Raw genomic sequence first — 15508 nt, 5'->3', positions numbered from 1 at the left:
GGATTCTTGAATCACACTAGTCCTTTTGTTTAGAACTCTATAAGCTCGACTGTTTAAGGAATATCCTAGAAAAATACCTTCATCACTCTTCGTATCGAATTTTTCCAAATTTTCACGATCACGTAAAATATAGCACTTGCTGCCAAAAACTCGAAAGTATTTAACAGTAGGCTTTTTATTGAACCACAATTCGTAAGCCGTTTTATTATTATCTTTGCTAGTGTAGACTCGGTTAATAATATAGCAATTTTCAGACGTTCTACGTCCAGTTAATATTACAGAACCCTTATTGTTTAGTATCTCACAGCTTTGATTAGAAAACTGAACATTATGGTTATTATCACATATTTGAGATATACTAAGCAAGTTATGTTTTAAGCCTTCAACATATAAAATATTTTTAAACACAGGAAGATTAAAAAGTAGAACCGTACCTTGGCCTATAATCTTGCAGTTGCTACCATCACCAAATGTGACTGAACCATCAGTCATATCTTTTAGATCCGTGAATAAAGCTTTATCACCTGTCATATGCCTGGAGCATCCACTGTCTAGGTACCACTTTGAATGACTTGTTGCTTTGAAAGCAGTGTGAGCAACCAAGCAGGTAACTTTAGGAACCCATTTCATAACTGTTTTGGGTTTAGGAACATAGTTGGTCTTCTTTTGTGTATATTTGTAGGAATGACCTATAGAGTTAGATTTTAAGAGCTCCTTGAGTAAATCAACTATCTTTTCAGCTAGTGGATTTCGTTTCTGATTAAAGTTGACATGGCTGCTTCTAGGTTTTTGAAAATTTTTTGAATTTCTAGAAAAATCTTGATCAGTACTTTTCCCTTTTGAGTTTGAGGACTCTCCTTTAACAAACATAGGAGGAGTATACTTTTGTTTAGGAGGTAAATTTTTATCATAGCCCAACCCGGATCGATCGCCACATTTTCTTGATCCGGATAAAAGTTTCTCTAACTTTGGATCACCTTGGGCATATTTCCATGTGTCCTTTAGACTCAGAAGAGAAGTTACTTCAGTTTTAAGTTTCTCAATTTCAGATTTTAAATCAGTAATTAGGGAGTTTTTGAATTCCAAATCACATTTTGATTTTTCAAAACAATCTGAAATTTGTGATTTTTCTAAAACAAGTGAATCAAAACAATTTTTGAGTTTAGAAAACTTTTCTTTTTGAAGTTTAAGTTTGACAGCAATTTTACAACTTTCCTTATATAGGGCATTGTAAGCGTCTTGAAGATCATCTTCATTTTCACATTCACTACTCAGATTTTCTTCACTTGTTGAGTCATTATCTGAAAATGTGAATTTGGCTAGAGTCATAAGAGCTTTAACCTCATTGCCCGACTTAGTTTCAGAATCTTCTGATTCAGAAGAACCTTCAGAATCAGATGATTCATCCCATGTAGCCAACATACCCTTCTTCTTGGGTTTGTCCCTTTTAGGACATCTATTTGCTAAGTGCCCATATTCTTGACAGTTGTAACATTGACTATCTTTCAAAGATTTTCGAGATTTGGGTCTAAACTTCTTTTTATCATTTGATTTTTGAAAATCAACCCTTTTCTTGCTTTTGAAAATCTTGTAAAATTTCTTAGCTAAAAGAGCCATATCATCTTCTGAATCAGAATTTTCTTCTGAATTACATTTAGAAGATTTTAGTGCGATAGATTTACCTTTAGGAGCTTTAAAGTTTAACTCGTAGGTTTGTAGAGAACCAACTAGTTCTTCTACCCTCATATTATCCGTATCACGAAGTTCCAGGATCGCGGTTACTTTAGAATTAAACCGTTCAGGAAGTGAGCGTAATATTTTTGCACACACTTTACTTTCTGGGATTTTATCGCCAAGACCCCACATTGAGTTTACAATGTCATTTAATCTAGTGTAAAAGTTCATAAACATTTCATTTTCCTCCATATGAATTTCTTCAAATCTGGTTGTGAGGAGTTGGACTTTAGATTTTTTGACAATTGTAGTACCCTCGTGTGTCATTTCTAAAATAACCAAAGCTAGCAATGCAGTATCACAGGAAATGATTCTTTTGAACTCATCCGGTGATAGTGCGCAAGTAATTGCATTTAGTGCTTTAGCATTTGCACTACTCTCACTTTTCTGAAGAATGGTCCATTGGTAATATGGTGTGTCTTTCATAGATTTTGAACCATCAACCCCAGTAACTTCCATGATAGGAGGTTTCCATTCAGTCACTGTGGCTTGCCACACATTTTCATCCATTGATTTGAGGAAGATCCTCATTCTGGCTTTCCAAAAGGCAAAGTTGGAACCATCAAAGGGTGGAGGCCTTGTGACTGAAAGGCTATCAAAATTTGACATCTTAAATAGCTTAAATCGTTAGCTCAGGAATTAAATCCAAGAATTAAAAAAGAGCTATTAGGCTCTAATACCACTTGAAAAGGCCTAGCTATATGTCCTAGAGGGGGGGTGAATAGGACAATGCCAAATAAAACTTATAACAGCGGAATTAAAAAGAATATGATAGCCAAAATAAATCACAATGCAAGAAAGTAAAATAACCTCAAAATTCAAATCTTGAGAGGTTGATACAAATGTTGTTATAAGGACAACCTTACACCAAAAACCAGAGTTTATGGTAGGACAACCTTATTTCTAGAAAGATCTTTGTATCAAATCTCAAACCGAAGAGGAATACAGAAATAAATACAAACTGAATTAAAATAAATTGTAATCACAAATGTATTGTTCTAGGGACAGCCATACACCATAAAAATGGCAGGGCAACCTTACTGGAACAACTTTGTGTCTTTGTCTGTGGGCTTACACAATTAAAAAAAACCCCACTTCTAAGTTTTCCTGGCTCTCCTCAGATAACCAATACAACAAGATTTTTCTGGCAAATCTTGAAAGAAACCAAAACAAAAAGGAATTTACAATTAAATGTAAAATACCTGATTATCTCCTTCGTTGTAGCAGCCCGGTAGAACCAAATCAGAGTAGATGATTGAATGTCCAAGTTCAATGTCCAGTACTCAATTATAATGGTTCTAATTCTAATAGATTTTAAATTAAACCAAATAGGGCTTGCCTTAATTGATTTTGATTCCAAAGAAAGGGAATAACAATTCCTCTTATCAAATTAGATTGGAATAGCAGAAACAAAATCAATTAAATAAAGCTAAGGAAAGAGAATATTAAATAAGCACACTTAGCTTAGATGGAGCACAGAATTATCTCTCAGAAGTTCGACGAAGATTGGCTTGAATGGATTAATTAATTCGATGATTTCTTCTGAGATTCATGCACTATTTATAGGTGAGCAGATCGCGTCTTCGACTCTGGTCTAGGAGCTCTTCGACTAGTCGAAGCAATAATGATATTTGAAAAATCAGGCGGGATATGCTTTGACCGTTCTACGACCGGTCGAAGGTCTCCTTCGATCGGTCGAAGAACCTATAAAACGTTGAAGGCCTCCTACGACTGATCGAAGAACCTGAAAAATATCGCTGGATTTCGAGTCGAAGATTTTCGACTGGTCGAAGATGCAGTCGACACTGTTCCTACCACTGGTCGAACAGATTCATGGACTAGTCGAAGCCTAACAGATTTTATTCGAAAATTGTAACAAACTCACAACTGATCGAGGAATTTCTTAGACTGGTCGAAGCAACTCTAGGACTAGTCGAAGAAGGCCTAGGACTAGTCGAAGAACAGACCAAACTCATGTAAAATAAACATTTGATTTATGTATCCGAAATGACCTACTTCTAAGGTCAACCTATGGTCAGTCAAACCTCAACCATGAAGTAAGGACATTGAAACATTAGGAACTAGTGACCTTGAAGTATGAGCCTTGAAGTCTTGATGTAGATCAATCTTAAAATCTTGATGTAGCTCAATCTTGAAAGGGTCTTGAGTTCTTTACAAACTGCCTTGTACTCTTCTTGAAGTCTTGCAGCTTGAGTCTTGTCTTGTGAGCTTTGCTTGTTTATGAATTTTGATCCTTGAGAGAGCTTCACTTATGCAAGTTATATATAACAGTGATTTTGGCACCACAAATTTGACAAGAGACAGGGATATAAACTATAGCATTTACAATATCACAATGACAAGTTTGCACACCTGCTGTCCGAAATGATGAATGTAGAGAGGTGACTATTTTTCACGGAGTCCACAAAGGGGTCTATTGTCTGCATCGGTGCATGAGGAGTATTGTGGTTAGGAAATGATTCAGTGAATAGAACAAAAGATTAGAGAAGTGGTAATTAAAAGCCTGAGCTCTAGTAGTATGTCATCAGTTAAAAATCTACACACGGATGAAAAGTAGAAAACGTATTCTAAAGGTAGGGTCCTCTTAAGAAAGGCCCCACAATTTCAATTTGGACAAAAAGATAGTGTGCCAAATTAAGAACTAAAGAGATGAGAAATCCCTCCACCAATGATCAACCTGGATGTAGCACAGCCTTACGAAAACAAAAACTTCCCAAAAATAGATGGTTTAGAAGAAGAAATATGAGAGGGGGTTTTTTATAAACAGAAGCCTTCCACAAATCAATCTCTGCAACCCACACCCTTCACCTCCCTTTAAATGGTCGCATGTACCCATCATTTCCAATCTTCCAAGCTGACAGAGCAGAGATTGTAAAACCTCATGATACGACGTCCTGAGATTTCCCCAAAAATCTCCTCAGATGGCGGTATGGCCAGACCTAGAAAGTGAATAGGGATTTCACAAATAGGGGTGTATACGCAAACCGTATACACCCCACCAACAAGGGGCTACTTGCACTCCAAGAGTCAGGTGCAACTTCTTACCTGAATTGGCTCATGGTTTCAGGGGAGATGCGTATCCCACTATAATTGGAAAGGCAGATATCAGTACCTGAATGATCTGCTCTCAGGCGTCCGATCTAGTAAATGAAATCCCAATTCACCCCAATCCAACTCTCCGAGAAGAGTATCGACTGTATTATGAAACTCAAACCTTCGAAAGAGAATCGGAGCCTCTGAATGGCCACATGCAATAGAAGGAAGATGGTCGGGAGCGATGTTGGAGTAGAAATATTTCGTCATCCATAGATACAAAAACCTGTAAGTGGAAGAAGCTTTCGCACGCGAATACAGTGTCATGAATAGATTGCACTGCACGATGCACTGCTGTTTGACATTACATTACCGCATTTTGAATTTTTTGATTCCAAACGGTATTTGCGCCATCATACACCGCAGACTTCAACTCCAATTCAAACATTGTATATTGTATATTTCCATACTTAATACAATACAATTCAATCTGGACCGTCAATCCAATCAGGCCCTAAGTGAACTCACTCCACCCAGAAATCACAGTACAAGTGAACTACACAAAGTGAATAGAAAATCAAACTTTAAACCTCTACTTCACCCAGAAATCAAATCGTATGTGACACCGCAAGATAGCTAAAAAATTGATAAGTGAACTTCAGCTCCACCCAAAAATCACAATACAACTGAACACCGTAAGATGAAGAGAGAATTAACATTCAAACATCTACTTCACCCGAAAATCATATCGTACGTGAACACTGCAAGATGGCTAGAAAATCAATAAGTGAACTCCCGCTTCACCCAAAAATCACAGTACGAATGAACACTACAAGACGAAGAGAGAATTAACATACAAACTCTAGACCACCCGGAAATCATATTGTACATGAACACCGCAAGATGGCTAGAAAATCGATAAACGAACTTTAGCTCCACCTGAAAATCATGGTACGACTAAACACCGCAAGATGGCTAGGAAACCAACATTTAACCCTCTACTTCATCTAGAAATCATATCGCATGTGAATACCGCAAGATGGCTAAAAAATCGATAAGCGAACTTCAGCTCCACCTGGAAATCACCATACTACTGAACACCGCAAGATGAAGAGAGAATCAACATAGGAACTCCGACGTCTTTCGAAAATCGTATGAACTCTGCAAGATAGTTAAAAAATCGATAAACGAACATCAGCTCCACCCGAAAATCATAACGAACTCCTCATAATGACCAAAAATCAACAAGATATACGAATATAACCAACAAGCCACAAAATGGCATCAATGCTTCATCAAAGCTACGAATGAAAATAAGTTATACAAGCCGTGTAGGTCAAATATGCGGTCCAAGCCATGTAAGGTAATGTGCGATCCAAGCCATGTATGGCAAATGTGTGATCTAGGTCACGTAAGTCAAAAATGGAGCACAAGATGGTAAAACCATGACAAGTTTCATTCAATCCATCAAATGATCACAAACAGCAATCATACAGTTAATTAATAGATATACAACTAAAGATACCATATTATCATCAAATCATTTATACTTGCTATATTTAAAGAGACATGTTCATTATATAACACAAGAATCAAGTGCGCAACGAATTAACATATTCACATAATGAGGTAAATAACTTAATGAGAGAAATCATATCATCATCTATGTCCAGACTGATGAATTTGAGTGGGAAGCTCAAAGGGTGAGTCCTCACCTTAATCAAGAAACCTATTTGCATGTGGCCCATTAGATAGTATGAATGCAGTTCGATAGAGTCAAACATGTCTGTTACACGTGCGTCTACAACCTGATCAAAATGCTAGGAAAATTGTTAACAATCAGCTATTTACAAACAATGGACTTAATGAAAATCCACTGAGTTAACTTAGTAACAAAACGACTAAAATGGGTCTGAATTTACCTCGACTTGATAGCTTTGTTGAATCGGATTTGGGCCAAACGACAAGTCGTGGATTCAACTACTACCCGCTGAGTTGACTCACTCCCTCTCTCTCTCTCTTCTCTACACTCTTTCACTTTCTTACTCCCTTTCTTTCTTTCTTTTTTTCTTCCATTTTTCTTCTACTCTTACTTGAATATCCAGTAATATTGGCCTAGCTCGACCCGACTGGACTCAGTTTCAGATGAGTCGACTCGACAGTTAACAAAGACTCCAAGCTCTCTCCTTCTTCTCTTCTCTATTCTTCTTTCTTTCCTGCTGGAATGTCCAGCAATGGGTCTGGATGGACCAGACCCGAACTAGGTCCAAGCCCAACTCGGCTTCGGCCGAGCTAACTCGGTAGCCATCAAAACTCAAGGTTCTCTCTCTCTCTCCTTCTTCTCTTCTCTCTAGTTTTCTAGCACTCTCTCAGTCTCTTTTTTTTCCTGCTACAACTAATAGCTCTACCAAGTCGAGCTGGTGCAGCACCAACGTGCTGACTGGACTCAACACTGGGGCTCACTCCTGTCACGCCCCAAACTCAAAAATCGGGCTCACAAATTTTTTGATCGCCGAATCTGGCGCCAATAGCCTCCGTACTACCCCATTCTCAGCTCCCAGCACCCATATACTAGGTTCCGATCCTAGGATCCTATAAGGAGGATTTTTCAGCATGGATTTATTCCGTAACAATAAGCATAACCTCAAGCATAACCCACGAACAATAACCAGAACACCATCACAAAATTCACTAAGATCAAAAACTTTAAGATACAGTGTGCATAAGGGGAAATACAATGATAATAATAACACAACTCCAGAAGCTCTGCGGCAAGCTCCTACTCCTGCTCTGCTACGGCCTAACGTCACCTGCACGCATCAATCATGCATAAGCTTATAGAAAGCTTAGAGAGTGGTGAAAGTGTGTGCGCAATATAAGCGTGCTCAGAATGCAATATCAGAGTAATACGGAATAAACTGGTAAGTCCATGAATGCAATCAGTGGTATGAAGGCTATGCAATGCAAGGCATGAATGCTATCGGCCACACCAATGCCATGCGATGCAAGGCATGAATGCTATCGGCCGCACCAAGGCCATATGATACAAGGCCTACATATCCAATGTCATGTGCAAGATGCAGCTCAATCTAGCTCATCTCTCGAGCATCATATATCAATATAGTTCTCTCTGGATAATCACCGAGGTTTAATACATTATACACCACATTGCCTCCCTACATTGGACGTACAACCATGCAAATGGAAGAGACCTCACTATCCGCCTAGCCAATAGTCAGCTAATATCTATCAGGCACGTCGATACTAAACCCATTTACGAGATAGTCATACTCAGCCTAGCAATTGCCCCCTCCCCTCGGGTGGGAAGGCCACACCCCCTTCCAACCGACCACAACACAGTGAGAGACATGGCCTCCTGATATTTGGCCCTCGTGTGCTCATGCATCCACTCGGTCTCGACGTTGGAGCATCTTCCGATACCATTAGGTTTAGGGACTTTCACCGAGGGACATCCTTCACGCCCCATGTAAAGAGAAGATTTCCTATGTCCAAACTTGCCATCCACGATATGCCTGTGGAGGGTATAGCCCTGATGTCGCTAGGGTGTATAGTAATTACAAGATGCAATGCAAGATGCATGAGTCACACAGTCCAATCATGCATCAATCCTGCACATATCGTGCACTCATGTGGGATGACTCCGCCTATCAGGGAGTCCCATAAACAACCTGCCCTATGACATATGCAATGGTCAACCACATCTCATAAAAAATATGCAGATGATGCGTATGAGCATGTATCATGATGCTATGCTGTCACATACTCATAATCGGCATCAATAACTGGCCTAAATACAAGGTGGGGTCCATAGATGAACTGCGATCTAAACCATAATATAAAGATCGGCCCTCGGCCGTGGATATACCAAATTCGATAGTACGAATCCATCCGTCTACGGCAATGATGAACTCTTCTCATACCATGGTTGGGCCTAGACGGCCTACCTATAAACCTAAGGATCTAAAAAAGGATTCATTTTCCATACGATTATATAGCTCACTAGATGCCCTAGGGGGCCTAAATGAGTCTTAGATGGACTCCAAGATTAAAAAGAAATAGTCCTACAAGCAACCAATGGGGGAGGGGGGGCAACATCTTGGGTTATCCCAATACAAATAGATGGACCATGCAAACATCAATGAGGTCCAATGATTTAAGTTAACCCACTTAGAGAATGATGAGAATGGGCCTAACAAGGCCTAAGGGAAGGTCACAATGTGGACATTTAACCATCATTGCCTATTAATGTAGACATTTAACCAACATTGCTCCCCAAGGAGTGGCCATCATAGAGCCTAACATATAGTGGGCACATGGTCTCACACAAGGGCCTAATATACTTCACAATGAGCCTTATATAAGGGCCTGATATACTTTACAATGGGCCTCACACATGGGCCTAATATACATCACAATGGGCCTCACCAAATGGGCCACTAATACATCATAATGGGCCACATCTCCTGGGCCTCAAATTCGTCACAATGGGCCTCATACCTAAGCCTCAACTACATCTTAATGGGCCTCATCCAATGGACCTTAAATACATCATATTGGGCCTCACATACGTCTCATTGGGCCTCAAATAAGGGCCATATATGCATCACATTGGGCCTTAAACAAGGGCCACTTATATATCAAGGTAGGCTCCATGATCTGGACGGATTGGATATAACACATGAGCAATGGCCCAAGGGATCATCCCCGACACGACGCACTGGAAAGGCGAAGGCTCCTGTTGAGTCATCCCCCCTCCTGAAGCCTCCCCTCTCTGCTCCTCTCTCGGCTCTGGACCCTGCTCCGCAACGGGTCCTGACTCGGGAGTCACTTGGGACTCGGCAGCCACCACATCCACCGCTTCCACCGTATCTTTTGGATCGGAAAGATCAAACACGGTCGGGGTAGCTGAAGTCGCCAGCTCTTTTGCTCTCGGAGCCGCGTTCTACTTCTTTAAAGGCCAAGACTCCGATAGTAGAACCGATCTCGGAGGAGCCTTCATCTTGGAAGCAAGCTTAAGAAGGGGCCGAGCCTCAGCCATATCTGCATCAGGAGAAGTACAGAATTGGATAAAAAAATCAAAAGAAGTGTGTCAAAACACCTAGAGAGTACCTGTCACGGACGACTCTAAGCCCGAGAGAAGAAGACGCTTTGGTTGAAAAAGAGTCTTCCAAGACCGATCCTCCAGACTTAGCGCCTTCAGATCCTTTATTCGAGCTAGAGCACCGGCTTCTAGCTTCGGCCTTTTCTTGGGAATATTTCCAGAACACATTCAGTCATACTCAAAAATATCACAGTAAGAAAATATAGAGAAAGGACATGTCGAGTCACCTGCTTCAGAGAACGCCCGAGGAACACGAGGTTCGAAGAGCCCAGACTCGGCAGTCTCCCAGCGACCGCATGCCCAAAACTACTTCTCTCTCTAGTGCTTGTTAGAGGTAGGAGGGTTGGTTATTAAAGGACCGCCCTTGTTCCGCCAAGTGCACAGGAAGTACTAGCCGGGCGGTTGAGGGTTTAGCCGTACTTGGTACAGATAGGAACTCGTCAATAGACAGTGAGAGCTGTTTTATCTTAGCCTATAGTACTGAACACCCAAACAAGTTCCTCTACCCGTTCGGAACTATCTGCCCGGGAGCAATCTGGAGTCGGGAAAGGAAATCTCGAGCAATGGGTTAAAGGGGCAGACGTAAGCCGCATTGCATGGCGACTTGGAAAATCGCGACCATCCCAGCAGGGGGATGGTCGGATAATTCACTCGGGAGGGGAAGACGTAAAATAACTGAGTCGGAGACATGGTACCCGACTCGAATTCTGTCCAAGTCCGCCTCAGTTAAGACCGAAGGGACCGGACCCCTCTGCTCATCTCCAGCCTCCCCTCCCTCGGTAGCCTCCCCTTCCTCGTCTGCCAACTCAGCGACCCGAGCCGATCTCCTAAGAGGAACTAACTCAGTGGTTTCCTCAAATTCCTCATACTCTTCCTCCAAGTCATCCCCAGGAGGATTAGGTCTCCTAAGGGCAGTCGACAGTGACACGCCACCGCCAGAAAGACCTGTCGAAGCAGGACATTCCGCTGAAGTTCCAAAAACTCTTTCAGAAAACTGGAAAGCTTCATTAGCACCAATCGCCATCTCCGTCAGCAATGAGGGCGATTCCGAGACATTACAGAGATGTCTCACTTCGTCCTCATCACCGAAAATCCCCTCCCGGGGACTTGAAGAACCACTCATTGCCATTAAGATTGAAAAGAAAAGGGAGGGAGAGAGTTAAAACTCACCGGAAAGGTGAAAAGCACACAGACGAGGAAGCGAAGAGAAAAAGGGAGATGAAAACAATGGGGAAAACGGCAACAGCAAAGAAGAGAAAATGGGAGGAGTAGACGCGTAAAAATGGGGAAAAGGTGTCTCCTTCATCCTTTTATAGCCCTACCACGTGGCAGGGGCATTTAAGGAGGAGTCAAATCGACGCCTGTTTTGACTCCCCTGCTCGACACGTGGCGCACGTCAACTGACGCAAGTAATGCCCTCACCACGCATCCGATGCTCATAGGCGGACGAAACGTTTTGACGTTGTCCACTCGTGCAACCTTGAGCATCGAACTGACGCCTATTAGGGACAACATAAGAAGCATTAAATGTTCCATTATAACCTCGGTCTTCGATGCAAACCGACTCAGAAACTCGTTACTCCTTAGTGTCCACACGATTGACACAAGGAGTAAGGGGGCTTACTGTTGGGGAAAAATACGACAAGTCCGGAGACCCGGTTATGGAATGGACCAACTCTACTGACACAGCCCGAGGATCCGAGGTAACGGGTCCAACCGAGGCAAGACAGTAAAGCCTAAAGGAGAGACTTAACTCGGATTGTAGAAAATAAATTTCGACCGAGAGATAAAGAGTCAAGAGCCATAGGACGAATACATAAGACATATAAAGTTATCTCGGATAACGAGCCAGCAACGTCTAAAGGGGATCAACTAAGATTCAAAGGCTAGAAGTCGCACGATCGATCAGAAAACTGACTCATATTAAGTCGGTTGTAGTGTCGGTTATCGGAATAAGAAGGAGTATCGGTTATGAGCCGACTCTGTTTCATCCAATAGAAGATAAGAAGCCATGTCCTTGAAGCCAGCCAAGACTCATCTATTACTAGAGTCGGTCAAGGCCGAGCCGAGCGAGGAAGAGACAGTACAAGCATGAATACCGTCTCAAAAATCTTGTGAAGGATTCCCGACCCTGATAATCTTAGGATCGGGAAGCATCCGTAAGCAGATTGCAATCAAATCAAATCTCCTAAGATTGGGGAGAGAATCCCTGCACGGCAGGACCTCTCACTCCTATAAAAGAAGGACGTCTCTAAGATTAAAAGTACGTAAAAAAACACTTCTAAAAACTCTTCCTACACTGTCCAGTCACTGACTTTAGCATCGAAAAGTCCCCAACTTTAGCCAGGGTCTCTTTTATTTCATCCTTGTACGGGGGTAGATCAAAGGAAGGTTCACCAGTTTTTTGCATCAACAAGTACAATCACATAATAGTAATGATAATAACAGTTCATTAAAGAACTGCAGTGGCAGTTATAGAAAAAATGACCCACGACTGTAATAGAGTAAAATTATTATTAATTTTCAAGATTGTAATAGGCGTTTTGGAGCCATAATAGATGGCCCATATCCTAACAATAACGACGGTGGTGGTTGCCATCAATACTATTATTACGAAACGCTTTGATCCAAACCATTGAACTATTTAATAGGTTAAGATTATAAGAGGAAATGATCGCATCCTTTTGCAGTACCACGCGTTTATCGCTGCATGGGCCCACTCATGTGGTGCACGTAATCCAAACCGTGCACCGGCCGCCACCTTGGGCTCCTCATATTCACCGTACATCTCTTGAATTATCATGAGGTGGGACCCAAAACTGGTAGCAATGTACGATCGTGCCTTGGACCTACGTATTAACGGGGAGTGGCCCACCTAAGTTTTGGAATGGCCCTTTAATAGCTACAATTTTACCAACGTAACAAAAGGGTTTCTCTCTCCTCTTGATAAATCTAATCTGCTGAATCTTGTTTGTGAAACATGATACAAACATAGCCCCATTTGTAGTTTTCGTGACTGGAGTCACGTTTGGATGTCCCCCAAATTGCAATCTGGTTTTCTAGTTCCACTAGACAAATAGTCATCCGATCCGCGGCACATTTGGATGGCACGGATTTTGATAACCACATTACATGGGATCTCATTCTTCGGCCTTCTCCCCAACAAATCGACATCCAGACTGTTATGCATCGATTTTCGTCCACTTCAAAAAAAATAAAAAGGGACATCCAAACGCAACATAAAATCAGGATATCACTTTCTCATGTTGGACCAGACTCCTATGAAAATTTACCACCATTTTGAAAATGATGATCACCCTGTAACCGTACACATGGTATGTTTGTCTGGCAATCTGGACCATTCACATTGCCATCAACTGTGGATGGAGCATAACCCAATATCTGATTTTTTTTAAAATCTTTTTTTGGGAAGTTGGACAACTCAACTTCAACCTTAAACCATCCATTTTACATCCATGAAATGAATGGTTAGAATTGTTTGATTAATGTGATTTTAGACATGTGCCCCATCTACAGTATTGGACCCCACTAAATGGATGGTCTGGATGGTTGTACATGAGTACCACATGTGAGGAGTTTGAATTAATATGGCAGCCTAGCCCATGTATTTTTTTATTTTATTTTTTTTTTTTTTTTGTATAAATCTAATTTTAAAAAATTGTCACATGCAGTTCACATCACCAGCAAACACTCCTACCACTGATTGCACCCCCTACCATTCAAAAAGCTGTCTCAAAATCCAATTTCCATAGCAATCCAGGCCCCACATCTGGCACAATCCCCCATGCTTCTTGTCTCCTCCCCTGAAGTGAGATTTTTCTCTCCACCCCTCCGAAATATTCTTGTTTTTCTTCACTGTTGACTTTTAAATGGTGGTGACTGGTCCATGATGCATTTTGCACGTACATATTTACAGATCTGGGCCGTCCAGATCATGAAGCTCATTATAGATAAAGGGTACATGGACCAAATGATCTTAACCATCAAACTGGTGTCCATTAATGGATGCTTAAAAGTTGGGCAGTGGTGCAATTCAATGGGCAAAGTTGGATAGCTAATATTGACACATATATTTGGACGGTTCAGATCAATTTACATGCAATCTAAAGCTAACATGTTGTAACGCCCTGGATTTCGAGGGTCGAGCAAAGCTCTACTCCCGAGATCCAACGCATCACTTATACAACATGGATAATGATGTTTAGTTGTCGTCCATAACAATACATTAAACATGAGTGGGATTATACTAAAACACCTATCATACTCCAGAGATCATATAATTAAGCAACGGAAGTCTGAAGCACAAGTATTTAAATATGAAAGTATTTCACAAACTCCAGAGTATGAGTATGTAACCGGGCTGAGCATATACATGTACTTTCAGAATAGAGAAAATATCAAAATGTAAAACGTTCAACTAATCCATAAGTCCCTGTAATCCCGTCGAATCAGCACGGGGTCTACATAAACCTGTCTGAGAGCTGAACATAGGAGAATCCTTCGTCCTTGCTTACGAAGTCCAACTCCGTTGTATAGACTTCATCATCACCTGCATCGAAACCAGAGTCGGGTGGTGTTTTAAAACACCGTCCTAGGGTGGGAATGAGTGGCCAACTCAGCGATACTATAAGGCTTATCAATTCAATCAAGCAGTAATAATAAGGCAATACAACAAACATCTCTAACTACTCTTGTTAATGCAGGAATGATATATGGTAATGATGCATGCATTTGCTTGCACTCCCTCAATGACTTCATCTCCCGATCGCGCATGCAAACTCCCACTGTGCTTTCCTCGCCAAAGCACATGCCATGCGGTGCATGGTCGTGTTAACCAAGTACTTAATTAGGCTTGTTCATACAGCAGATTCGGGAAGCTAAGATACCTCCCTTTATATTATTTACCCAAACAATAATTCATCTAATGTCGTCAATCCTAGTTAATCGCATACAATAGGCAAGTTATAGGGCAACATCACCCCTGATTTGAAAGCAGTGGATAAGCAAGTTCACCAGTTTACACTCGAGGTCACAACAGAAGGCTCGTCACCATCCACGTAAGCCTAATTTATACTCGAGGTCACTACGAGAGGCTCGTCACCTGATCATAGGCCAACAGCTCGAATACAATATCCCATAACACCATATTCGGCTCACGAGTTTGAGTTGCTCACTGGTCACTATGGGGAGGCTCGTCATCCCAGTATAGGCCGACAGCTCGACCACGGTGTCCCATACCACCATGCCCGACTCATGAGTCTTAGCAGATCGAGGTACCAAGGTTAAACGGACTTTACATTAGTAAGTGGTACCTTAGATTCAAGCAGTAGTGTCCATACATAGTGAACATATAATAGGCAAATCGGTTTATTAGATAAGTTTGATTGGTACGAGTGTATGCTGAATTAATCAACATGGAGTGCATAAGCACTTCGTGCGGCCTAACCACTGTCGACAATCATTGTACGACTTGGATTCACCAAACGTATCAAATGTGGCGAGACTAATTCGGCCACCTAAACAGGAATTGTTAACAATTGCCTAGACCACGTCGTAGTCCCAATGTTACCCAGATAT

This window comes from Magnolia sinica, chromosome 11 (assembly GCF_029962835.1).
Source record: "Magnolia sinica isolate HGM2019 chromosome 11, MsV1, whole genome shotgun sequence".
NCBI classification, from domain to species: domain Eukaryota; kingdom Viridiplantae; phylum Streptophyta; class Magnoliopsida; order Magnoliales; family Magnoliaceae; genus Magnolia; species Magnolia sinica.
The sequence above is the reverse complement of the archived record's forward strand: the minus strand, read 5'-3'. Positions refer to the sequence as shown.